Consider the following 14500-nt stretch of genomic DNA (forward strand, 5'->3'; position numbering starts at 1 on the left):
GTATAAGCTGCTAATCTTACATCTTGGGTTTTTTTCCTTTCTGTGTAGCCCGCAGAACATTTGGAAATGCTTTGCAGTTAACGTCCATTAGACAAGTCCTGTAATGGGGTGTGGATGGGGTTTTCATCCATCTCTATTTGAGAGCACCTTCCAGCTCCTCAGTGTGTGCATGCCAGGCAGGCTTTGATATTAGGTGATAACAAGTGGGGGACCCGCAAGCAGGGGGGGCGATCTCATTTCCCCCTCTCCCCCCATGTCCCCCTTCCCTTCCCTGCCTCCATAGCCTCACCCCCTTTTCCTGCTTCCTTTTCTCCCTCCTACCCACCTTTATTTGCCCCCTGTCTTTACCTTCTTCTCCTCGGCCACCTCTCCCCTATGGTCCAGTTGAGTGGTGCCAGCTGAGCCAGGCCCAGTTGCATGGTGGGGAACCTGCAGTGGAACAGAGTTCTGGAACCTCTTGAAAATGGTCACATGGCTGGTGGCCCTGCCCCCTGATCTCCAGACAGAGGGGAGTTGAGATTGCCCTCCGCGCTGCATGGCACAGAGGGCAATCTCAACTCCCCTCTGTCTGGAGATCAGGGGGCGGGGCCACCAGCCATGTGACCATTTTCTCCGAGGGCAACCCACTGAGTTCCACCACCTCTTTCCCTAGAAAAAAAGCCCTGCTCGCAACCACCCTAAGACGTCATGGAATAGGCGACTCAGCATGCCTTGGACGTTGGGTGGCACGGCATGTCTCTGTGTGTGTTACTCTCTTGCTTAAGAAAGCTGCTTCCCTTTGTCTAAGGTGGAAATGCCTCCTGATTTCTCCTCTCTGTCTGTTTCTTTTGAGATATTCTTTTTTTCTTGCCTCTTGGCCTTTCAAGGGGAAGGATGTATTCTTCAGAGCTCCTGCCACGAAGGCCTCATCCACGTATCCACATGCAAGTATGACACTGGATTAGCTGGCCATGCCCAGTAGGAAGAGTTCACTATTAGACTAGAACTCTTTCTTTCTACTTCAGGATAGTGGCATGAATGGAATCCACCTCAGTAAATTATGTCTTTTCTACAGTTTGGTTGCCCGAGGGTTAATTACTACAGATTGGAGAAAACACTTCTGACTGAGTAACACTGTTACCATTCTACTACCAAACAAAATATAACTGTTTCTAATAAGATGTAGGTTAGACTGAGTGTGTGTGACTGTATCAAAGTCACCCAGTGAGCTTCTACAGCAGAGTGGTGATTCGAACCTGGTCTCCCACATCCTACTCTGAAACTTTACACTAGATGGGCTTATGAGAGGTGGCGGCACTTCTGTTTAACAGTAGCAAGCAGCCAGACCTGAGTGAATCATGCACTATCAAGTCACACAGTGGTTGCTTTCTGGGCCTGGCCACAATGAGTTCTCCCTCAAAGGCCAAAACAACTCTGGAAAGGGCCCTACTCCCCCACCTTTTACTGATAAAAACCAAGCCTGGAATACCGGCTAAACTGTTATCATTGGCTAACGACAGCTACTGAAGGCATCTGGTTAAAGACACAGCACTCCTTTTATCATTTTGAGGTTCTTTAACCCCTCGTACTTTTTTTGGTTAGATTTCAGATTTTTTTCCTGCAATCCCAGGGCGTTTTTCAGGTGTGTAGGAAGATCTGTTGTCCATTTGTGGCTCCAGTCTCCGTATTTAAGTATCCTCAGATCAAGCCCACTTGGGTATTAGTATATACAAGGTATCAAGGCCCCTAATTGGTGTTAGGTTATGGTATGGATGGGCATAAAAGGTGGGATGTGAAAGAGGTTGATGAAGTTCTGAAAAGTATGGCGAGAGAGAGTGTGTCTCCTAATAATAGTGACGCTTACGGTCACCCAGCAGTGTCGGTTTAGCAATAGGTTCATGCCACTCAAAAGAGAGTAATTTTTTGCACGCTGCATAATTAACTTACGGATTTTATCACCCACTGGCTGCACCGGCAGCTTTGAAAGGGACACATTCATGGCAGCTGAGCCTGCCAACGGCTCTGATAGCACCATCTTTAGAGACAGCGTACCTCTGAATATGGGGTGCCGGGGATGAGCGGCGGGGGAAAGCTCTGCTTTCTGGGAGCCTCTGGGCTGGCCAGGGTTGAAAACAGGCTGCTGGAGAAGATAGAATGCACATCCGTTGAGTTGTATTGGGGCCCGTGGAACTTATCCAGCATGCAAATTAGGGATGTAGAATAATAAACATTTAAATAAGAAATGATAAGGATGTGTTTACTGTTCGTATATTACTGAAAATGTTTAAAGTCTTGGAAAACTGGCAGAGGGTTACCTGTGCATTCAGGGATAATCAGTGCTGGAAAAATGTGTGTTTCCAATGCTGGTGTTGCAATTAGTCATCTGTGCACAAGACCAACACTGGAAAGTATCAAATTGTAAAACATCAATTTTTCAAGGGATGCTTTTTTTAAATAGAGGTTTTGACCAGCAGGGGGAGCTGGTCAACAGACAGAATTGCTTTTCCTCAAGGAAAGATGAATCACGCCTGAAGTTCCAAAGGGGTAACTGTGTTAGAGCCAAGCTACAAGTGACGAATTACACTTGCCTGGCAAGTGAACAGACTCACTTGCCCTCCACTTGCGTGTCAGACTGTGGCTTGCTAAAAGTTGCAATTCAGCCTACCCCTTGCAATGAGACAAAAGTCCATCGATTTCAAAAGGCTTTACTGAAGATAAACAACCATTAGAAGAACACATTCCAAGATACACGGATCTTAGCTGAACTTGGAAATTGTTACGAATGACGAGCAAAGGCTGAGGTGCAGAATAAGCAGTTCCCAGCAGGCCCCATCCTCCCCCACAGTTCTCAAAACAAACGGCCCGAGGGTGAGAAAGTGAAACTTTCTCAAGGGTGTCGAAAAGGCAGATAGGCATAGACATAACATCCCTCTTCTCTCTGTAAGCTGTCATCGAGAGGCTTCTCACCTGCAAAAGAAACACTTAATACACTGACAAGATTAAAATGGAGTCCCTTTGGTTAGAACACAATCAGAATCTGACATTGCGCTCCACTTGATCACGTAGTTGCTGTGGAAATAAACAGCAGTCTAGTGGCACCTGACAGTCAAACATGATTTTTAGCCCAGCATAAGCTTTCCTGAACTAGAGCCCAGCGTCTCTGACAAATTAAACCCTGGCCCGTGAAAGTTTATGCTGGAATCAGATCTTGTGCACCTTTAAAGTCCTATTAGATTCCAGCGATTCATGCTATTATTTCACTGTGTTTCTCCTAGAACAGCGTGTGAAAGATTTTGTCATAAGACCACCACCATCCTGCCCATTTTTAAAGATGTTTAAATTGATGATGTTTACTCCTCCTCCTCCTCCTCTCTGAATAGTGACAAGCAATTGAAAGGCAAGGGAGCAATCAGTGCATATTGTGTATGTTCTGGTAAATATCCACTGTTAATAAATAGTGGCACTGACTGCTGAATATTTACAGGCCCTGGTTGAATTTCTGATCTACCCCACACAGCTCTCGGTAGGGGTGAACGATGCTGACACCATGTCAGAGGGGAAGAGACAGAGAGGAGAGTGTAATTAGAAGCTATTAAGACAAGTCTGAGAAAAGTAGATATATTTTCAGTAAGAGCTGCTTTACGCGTGCACCTCCTGCCAGCCAGCCCTGGCTCTTCCCCAGAAGCAGAGGTCTAGCTTGCTGGCAAGGTGTAAAACTTCCTGGTTCAGCAAAATTGTTCTGACTACAAAGTCAGCATCTTTCTAGAAATGCTTGCAGGGGGAGGCTTGTCTCCTCCCAGGTCAATAAATGCACATTTTGATTGCACAGCAGTGGAGATACTAAACTTCCCAGCAGCAATCCCCCTTGGAAGCTCAGAAGCAAAAACGGCAATGGTAGCATATCCAAAGGGGCATGGCCATTTTCACATTTCCACCCATCCTTGACCATGTCTCAGAATCACTGCTGGGGGGGGGGGGTGGAGATTTGACTGGGAAAAAACACAATTTGTGACGAAATGTTAGGCGTGACAGAAGTACGACACTACTTGAATTTTCAAAGCTTGCGACCTCCAGGGAATCCTTTCTGCATAACTTAGCCTGCCAAGGCCCCCTTGCATATCTGCCACAGAGCCCCTAGCGTGTTGCAGAGAATCCTGGGAAGTGTTCGGGGTGCAAATTCAGCTCATGCAGGACCTTGTTATTTTGCATGCGCACCAGGATATGCCCAAATTTCCCCTCCGGTTGCTCACTGGAGGAAAAGTTTGGTAATGGCTGGCAAGTTTCTTGGGAAAGCTTTTCTGCCATTCTCCTCATTGAGGAACCCCTAGATGTTCCATCTGAAAACCGGTGCCACAGTTATTTCAGCAGTTTATTTATTAAACTCTTTCTCCAGGTATTCAAGGTAGTAAGTTCTGTGGCTAGGGTTGCCAGACTCCAGGTGGAGCCTGGAGGTCTGGAATTACAACTGATCTCCAGACTACAGAGATCAGTTCCCCTGGAGAAAAACGGCTCTTTGAAGGGTGGATTCATTGGCATTATATGCTGTTAAGGTCCATCCCGCCCCAAACCTTACCCTTCCCAAGGCCCCACCCTCAAATTTCCAGGAATTTCCACAGACAGTGTTGGCAGCATGGAAGAGCAGCTGCTTTGTATGCAGAAGCTCCCAAGTTCGATTTACAGCATCTCCGTTTTTTTGGATTGAGTCAATATAACAGAGTCCCTGGAGAACCTCTTGATAGGCCAGCTTCAGTATTAGGTCGCTTCTCGTGTGTTCGAAAAGATGCCGGCAGGCACAAATTGGGACAAAATCAATACAAGTGAAAATGAACCAGCCTAAAAACAGGCACAGCCGGCCTAAAAACAGGCACCTCTTGAGCTGAGGTTGCAGCCGGGTCCTGGGCAGAGTGTAGGATGTTTAACTGGATAGCATCAAGCCATAATTAGCCTCAGCAGAAGAACGGCCACTGGATGTTGTCATAGTTCATAGATTCTAAAAAAAAGATCTTTGGTTGCATCAGGAATAACAATAGGATGATGGACACTTTCAAGGACTTCCCTGTTTCAAGTGTGATGACTCAGAACATGCCTTGAAAGCCAAGAAGTTTCTGGTTGACGTTTCACTCAGCCATCGACTAACCTTCATCAGCCTTCCCAGAATGAAGTTTGATTGGGTGGATAGCCTGCCCCCTCCAAAAGTTTTGAGATGTGTACAAAATCAGTCAAACAGGCAGATGTCACCCAATTCAGTGAAATCCCCCCTTCCTACTTAACCCAGAAGGTAAACAGCAAGGTCTGGCGGTACTTCTAAAAGGCACTTACGTGGGTATGTGAGAAGGAATCCCATAATTGGGGCGGGAAAGGCACCAGGATCACTCTGAGAGACTGGAGAAGAGATGAGTTGCTTCCACATGGGGTATTTGCTCTGGCTTTGCTGCTGATGGGAAGTGGGATCCACCCCCCACCCCGCTTCCCTGTACCTTCTTCCTGGCTTCACTGCAATCAGGGCCGTTTCCAGATGGCTTACCTGCCTCCGGAACGTTGCGCCATCTTGTGGGGAAAACGCGAAATATTTCGCGTTTTCCCCGCAAGATGGCGCAACGTTCTGGAGGCCGATAAGCCATCTGGAAACGGCCCTTGTGTCTGAAGAAAATCTTGTTGGTCTCTAAAGTGCCACTGGACTCAAATCCTGCTGTTCTACTGCAGACCAACACGGCTACCCACCTAACCATACTAGTCAAGAGGAACTCCTCAGGTTTTGTTTTGTTTTGTTTTTTGGAGCCACATTGTTATTCCTGAACCAAACAAGGAACATTAATTGTTTTTGGAATCTATGAGCTATGACAATATTTAGCGCACCGTTTCTGCTGGGGTGATTCACAGCTTGGACTTGGGCCGAGTGATCTGCCAGTGACTCTGCCTAGGATCAGGCTGCTGGGTGGATTGAACGGTGACCTGCTCTGTTCAACTGTTGTGGAAATTGTGCACCAAACCCATTTGGGGGGTCAAGAATGGAACTGGGGCCTCTTGGGATCGGTGGGCAGTATGAAGACTATATACTGAAAGGCACTCTTTTCTGCCTTTGGTTAGTTATAGTTATAGTCAGGGCTTTTTTTCTGGGAAAAGAGGTGATGGAACTCAGTGGGTTGCTCTTCGAGAAAATGGTCACATGGCTGGTGGCCCCGCCCCCTGATCTCCAGACAGAGGGGAGTTGAGATTGCCCTCCGCGCCGCCCAGTGGCGCGGAGGGCCATCTAAGCTTCCCTCTGTCTGGAGATCAGGGGGCGGGGCCACCAGCCATGTGACCATTTTCAAGAGGTTCCAGAACTCCGTTCCACCGCATTCCAGCTGAAAAAAAGCCCTGGTTATAATTATAGTTATAGCATTTTTTTTTTTTTTTGTCCACAGTAGCCAGCCCCATTTTCTCCAGCCCATTGGGATGCCTCGTTTAAAGGGCCATACCATCTAGGTCTGTGTTTGAGTGTGGCCAGCCAGTCCACCTCCCTCACACACTCTGAATTCCCCTTTTCATGAGACCATCAACTTTGGCAATGAACTCAGCTTGGAATTCAAGAATGGAGGGAACAGTTATGGAAGGCTAGCCTTGGCAGTTGCAGGGAACGTAAACAGGCGCTTGTAGTGGTTCGTTGATGGGGTTTTTTTGTTTGTTCTTGTGGACTAGAGTCAGATTCGTGGAGTGGGTCTTCACTAGGTAGACATATGTATCTAGAATCGAGGGAACTTTATATATGAGCTTATGAAGAAATAAAAGCAGTAAACAGAGTCACATGACCACAAGATGCCGGAAGAACAGGGGTGAGACATAATTTTGTCAAATTCAGTTGTAATTGGGGGTGTGGCTTCACTCGCAGCAATGGCTGACGCCTAATTTGGAGCTCCAACAGCCCAGCTCCCTCCCCGGGTATGCAACAATGCTTCTAAACATATTTCTGGCAATCGAACAATGGGAAAGGCTGGAGGGGGGAAAGGGAAGACTGTAGCTATTAAAAGTGCCGAGGTATTTTGAAGTTTGGTGAATATTCAGGATTCAAAATTATTCCTAAACTTTTAACAAAGCATGAGGAAATAAAAATCCAGGAAGTATCCGGATGTGAGATAGCAGTAAACCCAGTGAAGTGTTTGGGCATCTATCTGACAAGACATAAAGACACTCTGTTTAGAGATAATTATGAGACATTGTGGAATAGAATTCAAAAAGATTTGGAAAGATGGTCCAAATTAAATTTGTCTTGGATTGGAAGGATTTCGGCGATTAAAATGAACGTTTTACCGAAAATTAATTTTTTGTTTCAAATATTAACCAATCAGCATAAAAGATAAGACATTGAAGGATTGGAAGAGACAAATTAATCAATTTATCTGGAACAGTAAAAAACCAAGAGTAAGATTCAAGGTATAACAAGATGAAACTTCCAGAGGAGGGTTGGCAGTCCCAAATATTATATTACGAAGCAGCTGGTCTAGTTTGGATTATAGACTGGATAAGAAACCCCAAAGACAGACTAATACGGCTAGAAGCAGCGGACCTGACAGATGGACTGCACAACCTCCAAGTGTGACCAATCTGGTGATGGCTTATTTGGAAGAGCAATTCATATGTAGTTCGGTATCGAACCCATTTTTGGACATCATGCCAGTATATTACCGTTTTATTGACGACTGCTTCCTTATTTTGGATAAATCAGGGAGTCAGATTGATTTTGGTAATTGGATTAACTCCATTCATACGAATATCAAATTCACCTGGGAGGCCAGTAGAATGAGTATTAATTTTTTGGACATTGTGGTATATAGGCAGTGTGACAACACTTTAGCAGTAAGACCTTTCTGTAAGAACACAGCCCAGAACTCATATTTATCCTTCAGTTCCCATCATCCTCGACATTTACGTAACAATATTCCATATGGCCAATTATTGAGGGTCAAACGTAACTCGTCTGACCCACTAGAATGGGAGAAAGAAGCGGACAGCGTGGTGCAGGCCTTCCGCCACAGCGGGTATCCAGACAACGTATTAGAATACACATACCAACGCGCCAGGGACACTCAGAGACAGGATCTTTTTGTCTCCAATAGAAAGGACAGATGAGACAGGTTAATCTGTTCGATGGAATTTACCCCCAAATCCCAGAAAATTAAAAACGCCATCATTAAACACTTTTAAGACTAACCAATTTTATTGTAGCATAAGCTTTCGAGAATCACGTTCTCTTCGTCAGATGCATGGAGGGCAGAAAGAGAAACTGGTCAAATATAGGGGAGGGGAGGGGAGGGGGGATGTAAACCACTCCTTTGATATGGAGATGCAGACAGCTCCTTTTGGTGTGGGGATCAGTTTGCTTGTGTAAAGGTTCAAAGGAGTTTGCCGTGTTAGTCTGTACAGCTGCTCATCCTCCAATCTGATATATGCCCTCATGTGCCAACAATGTCCTTCTGCTCTGTACATCGGACAAACCAGCCAACCTCTACGCAAAACAATAAATGGACACAAATCTGACATTAGAAATGGAAACGTCCAGAAACCAGTGGGAGAACACTTCAATCTACCAGGACATTCCATCAAAGACTTAAAGGTCGCTGTGGTTCAACAGAAACCTTTCAAAAACAAAATCCAACGGGAAGCTGCTGAATTGGAATTCATATGCAAATTTGACTCTGTCAAGCTGGGACTGAATAGGGACTATGAATGGTTATCTCATTATCACAGGTAACTGATTTCCTTTACAGAGGCGGGGTCTGGGGGAGTCCAGTGGCACCTGGCGTGGGCTTTCGAGGACCACAGTTCTCTTTGTCAGATGCATCTGGCGGGGAGGACTGTGGTTATCGAAGGCTTGTGCTGCAGTGGAATTGGATAGTCTAGGTGCTGCTGCTGAACTCTTTTTGATTTTGCTACTACAGACTAACACGGCAAACTCCTTAATAAATACATTCTCCCTTGTGACTACCTTTACTGGTCAGAGTTGGCTCAAACCAGCAGAAAGCAAAGAGGCATATAACGTTTGGAGAAAGGGAACTCTAGTAAGGATCATAGATACTGTTAGTAATAAAAAGCTATTAGATAAGGCCAAATTGGAAGACAAAATTAAAGACAAGGTACCCTGGTTTGAATATTTGCAAATTAAACACCTGCTAGAAAGTGAAGCCATTAAAAAGGCTCTAGCCAATCCATTAACAGATTTTGAAATATTAATCAAAAGAGGTGGCAGTAATGCAAAGGGTCTTTCTTGTCTTTGTTATATAAATTACTTCCCTACCAGAGAGCGGTGGACAAAGAATGCAATATTGACACCTCTGAGGACAAATGGCAAGAAATCTGGAGGGCTTATATATTTAACTCCAGTATAGTGGACATCAAAATACAATCAATAAAGATCATGACTCGCTGGTACTTAACCCCTTCAAGATTACAGCACATAGATCTTTCCATATCACCCAAGTGCTGGAAAGGCTGTGGGGAAAGGGGGCACTTACCTACATTGTTGGTGGGATTGCACTCACATTAATCAATTTTGGCAAGAAGTGATTGAATATATTAATGACATCTTATCAACTCCCACTCTGACCAGAAATAATTTTGTTAAACGATGGGCAAGCTACTCCGATCCTAAACGTAAGAAAAATCTTGATAGCCCATTTGCTAGCTGCAGCTAAATCAGCAATCGCTGCAGCATAGGAAAACAAAAAGAGTCCTACCATTTCAACTTGGTTATTGAGAGTTTGGGACCAGTTGATTTCAGCTAAGCTTACTGACTATATTAAACAATCTGAAACGCCGAACTATAGGTCGAAATTTATTGAGCTTTGCAGAGGTCATTTCGTAGAAAAAAAGCTGGAGGGACTCATTAGCATAATTCATTAGCATAACTCATTAGCGTATGCCACAACCCTTTCAATCACCAGAAGTGGTTCATTGGCATAATTGATTTGCATATGCTGCATCCCCTGGCATCACCTATCCTGGCTGTTTTGGACCCAATCCTAGCCATTCAGGGCCGAAATTGGCCTCAAATGAGGCTGAAAATGGCCAAAAAGGGTCCCAAAATGGTCAGGATCGGGCCACTGCTGAGCGGGAGAGTGATCCACCACCCGTCAGAGGCCCAATCCAGGCCATTTTGGCCCCAATCCTGGTCGAAACAGGATCAAATGGCCGAGAGTCAGGTGGGCGGGGCCACCTGACATGTGACCTCTTTGGGAAACTGCCGGAACTGCGTTCCGGCGCGTTCCCCCTCGAAATGAGCCCTGGAGCTTTGGTACCCAATCCTAGAATTTTTAACTAAAGATGAATGTACAAAACAGCTAGTTAGACCTGAAGACTATTTTCAAGTACTGCTCACCATGGTAGGACTCTTTTTGAAATCAGTTACTTCTGATAATGAGATAACCATTCATAGTCTCTATTCAATCCAAGTCTGACTGAGTCAAATTTACATATGAATTCCAGTTCAGCAGCTTCCCGTTGGATTTTGTTTTTGAAAGGTTTCTGTTGAACGATGGTAACCTTTAAGTCCTTGATGGAATGTCCTGGTAGATTGAAGTGTTCTCCTACCGGTTTCTGGATGTTGCCATTTTTAATGTCAGATTTGTGTCCATTTATTCTTTTGTGCAGAGGTTGGCTGGTTTCAGGGCCAGATCGAGGGGGGGCAGGGGGGGTAGTCTGCCCCCGGCGCCGCCAGGGAGAGAGCGCCGGGAGCAGCAGCCAGCTGCTGGGAGCGCGCAGGCGGCAGCGCGGGCAGCCTCGCAACCTCCCGTGCTGCCTTTCGCATGCTCCGCAGGACGGGGTGGCCAGCTTGCCGCGCGCCCTGTCCTGCGGGGCAGGCTAATGGCGCAGGCGGCCTCGCAGCCCCGCACGCTGCCTTTCGCCTGCCCTGCAGGACAAGGCGTGCATGGCAAGCCGGCCGCCCCCTGTCCTGCAGGGCAGGCGAAAGGCAGCGCGGGGGGTTGCGAGGCCACCCGCCCCACTTGCCTGCGGGGAGGCGAATGGCGCGGGTGGGTTCCCAGCCCCGCACGCTACCTCCGCCCTGCGTGATGACATCACCAAAATGACATCACGCAGCGCCGGGAGCGTGCACGAGCGGTTGGACTAGCGTAGGATATTTCCTGGGTAGGATATGAGGGCAGAGCTGGCATCTGGGTCTGTTGCAGGGCCTGGTACCTGTGCTGGTGACTCTGCTAACCGATTCATGGTTGTAAGTGAGAAGTCGTTTAAGGTTGGGGGGGGCTGTCTGTAGGCTGTCTTGGCACACTCCTCTTATCTAAGCTCAATTCAAGAGAAAACCCCCTGGGGAGACAGACACCACGGAGGTAATCTGTAGGTAGGTGGAAGGTTCTGCTGCTGTGCCAATTTTGCAGTTTTAAGACCAGACCTCCCACTCCACTCTTCCTACGTAATTAGGATATCATCTGTGTTTAAATGTATAGATTTGGTGCTGTGGAGTGCTCAAGTGAAAGAAAAGACCTTTGCATATGTATTGCTCTTGGAGGAGAAAGGGGTTATCTCTGGATCAAAATAAAAGTCCAGTGGCACCTTAGACCACTCTGCATATCTGAAGACGAGAGAAGTGACTTACAAAAGCTCATAAATGTGGTTAGTCCTTAAAACGCCAACGTGAGAGCCTTGTTTTGTTTTGCTGCAATGGTCTGACAGAGCTGACTACCTCTTTGCAGTCTTCTGGATCAAGCCATTTAGGGGGGACCAGGAATCTCTCCCCCACCATCTCCTCCCTCTCACCTCCCACTGTGTTTCAGACTAAATTTGATTAGGAGCAGGGCTTTTTTCCTGGGAAAAGAGGTGGTGGAACTCAGTGGGTTGCCCTTGGAGAAAATGGTCACATGGCTGGTGGCCCCGCCCCCTGATCTCCAGACAGAGGGAAGTTGAGATGGCCCTCCACGCCGCTGGAGCGGCGCGGAGGGCAATCTCAACTCCCCTCTGCCTGGAGATCAGGGGGCGGGGCCACCAGCCATGTGACCATTTTCAAGAGGTGCTGGAACTCCGTTCCACCGCATTCCCGCTGAAAAAAAGCCCTGATTAGGAGCACTGACATTTCAGGCCAGCTGGCAACTATGCACGGCATGACCATTCTTAACTAATGTCAAAGGCATACATCCTTTTGCTTTAAAAGAAAAGATCGTGGTGTTGATGACATCGCTATGGTTATTCCATGATACGAGAGAGGTTCCCCCACCTCTAAAATCTGTAACAATGCCCCTGCCCGTTCATGGCTTCCTGGGGGGGGGGGGGCTTCTTGTGCTGCCTTTCCTGCTCTGCTTTCCATAGAAGGTGCCAGGCAGTGGCAGGCAGGTTATGAAGTAGGGTGGGTCGGTGTGATTGAATAATGGGAGGATTCAGGACAACAGCTTTCAAGACTAGGAACATGTCAGAAGTGCAAATTAATAAAAATATTTTTTTAAAAACAAGTGCAAATTAAGCTGCCTTCCTCTGGCGAGGTTTAACCCAACAGACTTGCACAGTTTGTGATCCTCCAAGCCAAGTGCAGTCGCCTTTAGAGCCAAGCGGGTGACTGAGGGTTATAATGGCCTTTAAATAAGTAAGGTGGCTTGCCAGCCGTGTATTGGTCCACCAAACACTTGGCACCTTCCTTGTCCCTAGAAGACATCAACACGTGGAAATACATAGATTTTTAAAAAATAGGGTTCCAGGCTATAGTTGATATTGATTTGGCAAGTCCCAAGTTGGGAAGGCCTGCCTCGTTTACAGTGCGATCCCCAATAGATTGACATTCTCTGAAGCCCATTGAAGTTAATTGGCTTGGAAGGGCACAACTCTGTGAGAAGCCTCCATCCTACCACTCCACGAACTCTGAAGCCATCCACCCATTGAAGCGACTCTCACCTTAAGTTAAAGGAAGGCTCCTTTGGTTGGAGGAAGGCTTCACGCTTAGCTGAGTGGAGTGGAAGGGTGCAGGCCAGTACATGCAGAATAAGCTACTGAACCTCATTTTGATAATGGGGCTCTACTGGCAAGTCCTACAATAGAACAGCCCACCGAGCCTTTACGGTGATGAGGAACCCCAGACTCTTATCACATTATCACAGGTAACAGATTTCCTTTACAGAGGCAGGGTCTGGGGGAGCCCAGTGGCACCTGGCGTGGGCTTCCGGGGACCACAGTTCTCTTTGTCAGATGCATCTGGCGGGGAGAGCTGTGGTTATCGAAGGCTTATACTACATTGGAATTGGATGGTCTGGTTGTTTTGCTGCCACAAACCAACACGGCAAACTCCTTTGAAGCCTCACACAAGCCAATTAATCTCCATTCCAAGAGGAGATGTTTACATTTACTAGCAAAGGAATGTTTTGGTTGCACCCTCCCTCTCCCACCCTAACTGCATCTTCTCTCTCCTCCCCTTCTCCCCCCTCCTATATTTGACCAGTTTCTGTACCATGCATCTGACGAAGAGAACTTGATTCTCGAAAGCTTATGCTACAATAAAATTGGTTAGTCTTAAAGGTGCTACTGGACTCTTTTTGATTTTCCAGACTCTTAGTGAAGTCTTTGACAGAAATATTGAGGGGCTGTGGCTCAGTGGTGGGGTGCAGAAGGTCCCAGGTTCGATCTCCGATGTGAAAGACCTCGGTCTGAGACAGTGGAGAGCCACCGCCAATCTGAGTAGACAAGACTGACCTTGATGGCCGTCTGGTCTGAGTCAGGTCTGTCTGGTATGGAGTGTTAAAGGGATGCATGTGTTTTAACAATGGCGCCTGCATGTTTTAGCATAACCTGCCTTGAAAGATTTTTTTTTTTTTTGCAAGGGTAGAACAGAAAAGGAGTTTACGTCACATCAAAGTTTGAACTGCCTCTAAGCATGGAGTCTACAGTAGAGGAAACTGTCTAGACCCACATGCGTTCGTTTAGAACAGAAATCCCCTAAGTGGAAGCCCTTGGAATTATACTTGAGCCTTGGCTGGTGCCCCCAGGCAGGTTAGTCAAACAACAGAGCAGATAACTGATACCCGGAGGTCACGGGCAAACATGCAAAGACTGTAAACAGAGCTGATTCACCTGACTGGCAAGGAGGCAGCTGCAGCCACACCCAAGCAGGCAGGGTTTCGAGTTCCAATTTCATTGTTTTATTTGCTCTGTACTCAGACCAGACGGGTGCAGGCAGGGAATTAGATGTGTGCAGTCAGCATGGGCTGCGTTTGTTCCTAATTCTTTTTCATCTAATTTAATTTCTTTTTAAATCGTTCCACATCCTTGGTTTCGCAAAAAGTGGCAGAGCATAACCCACCGGCGTGCCAAGAAACATTTAATCTAATGTAAACAGATCGCAAATCAATGAAAGGTAAGTAGCTTCAAAAGAAACTGGTTTATTATTAATTATGCCTAGGGTTCTGACAGTGTAACTTAGGCCTGCTTGACTTGGGACCCGCCAAGCTGAACCCAGCCAGCCAGTTCTATACAGCAGCCTGCTTGGTATATGCCGAAGCCCCTGTCAGTCCAGGGCTGGTGGGCTGGCCGGCCAGACGAATCAAAACTGAAGCAG

General features: G+C 46.7%; 1 protein-coding gene across 2 annotated transcripts in view; it reads left to right on the forward strand.

Moving 5' to 3' along the window:
- CORO2A (coronin 2A) overlaps positions 1 to 14500 on the forward strand; it is a 97997-nt gene that overhangs the window by 39580 nt on the left and 43917 nt on the right. The window contains exon 1 of one of the 2 annotated variants that reach the window (XM_054987163.1): positions 14132 to 14299. The exons of the other annotated variant lie outside the window; for it this stretch is intronic. The gene's annotated coding sequence lies outside the window, so the exon portion shown is untranslated. Of the gene's footprint in view, positions 1 to 14131; positions 14300 to 14500 lie in introns of those variants that run through there. 2 annotated transcript variants of the gene reach the window in all.

Source organism: Eublepharis macularius, chromosome 8 (genome assembly GCF_028583425.1).
Source record: "Eublepharis macularius isolate TG4126 chromosome 8, MPM_Emac_v1.0, whole genome shotgun sequence".
Lineage (NCBI taxonomy): Eukaryota > Metazoa > Chordata > Lepidosauria > Squamata > Eublepharidae > Eublepharis > Eublepharis macularius.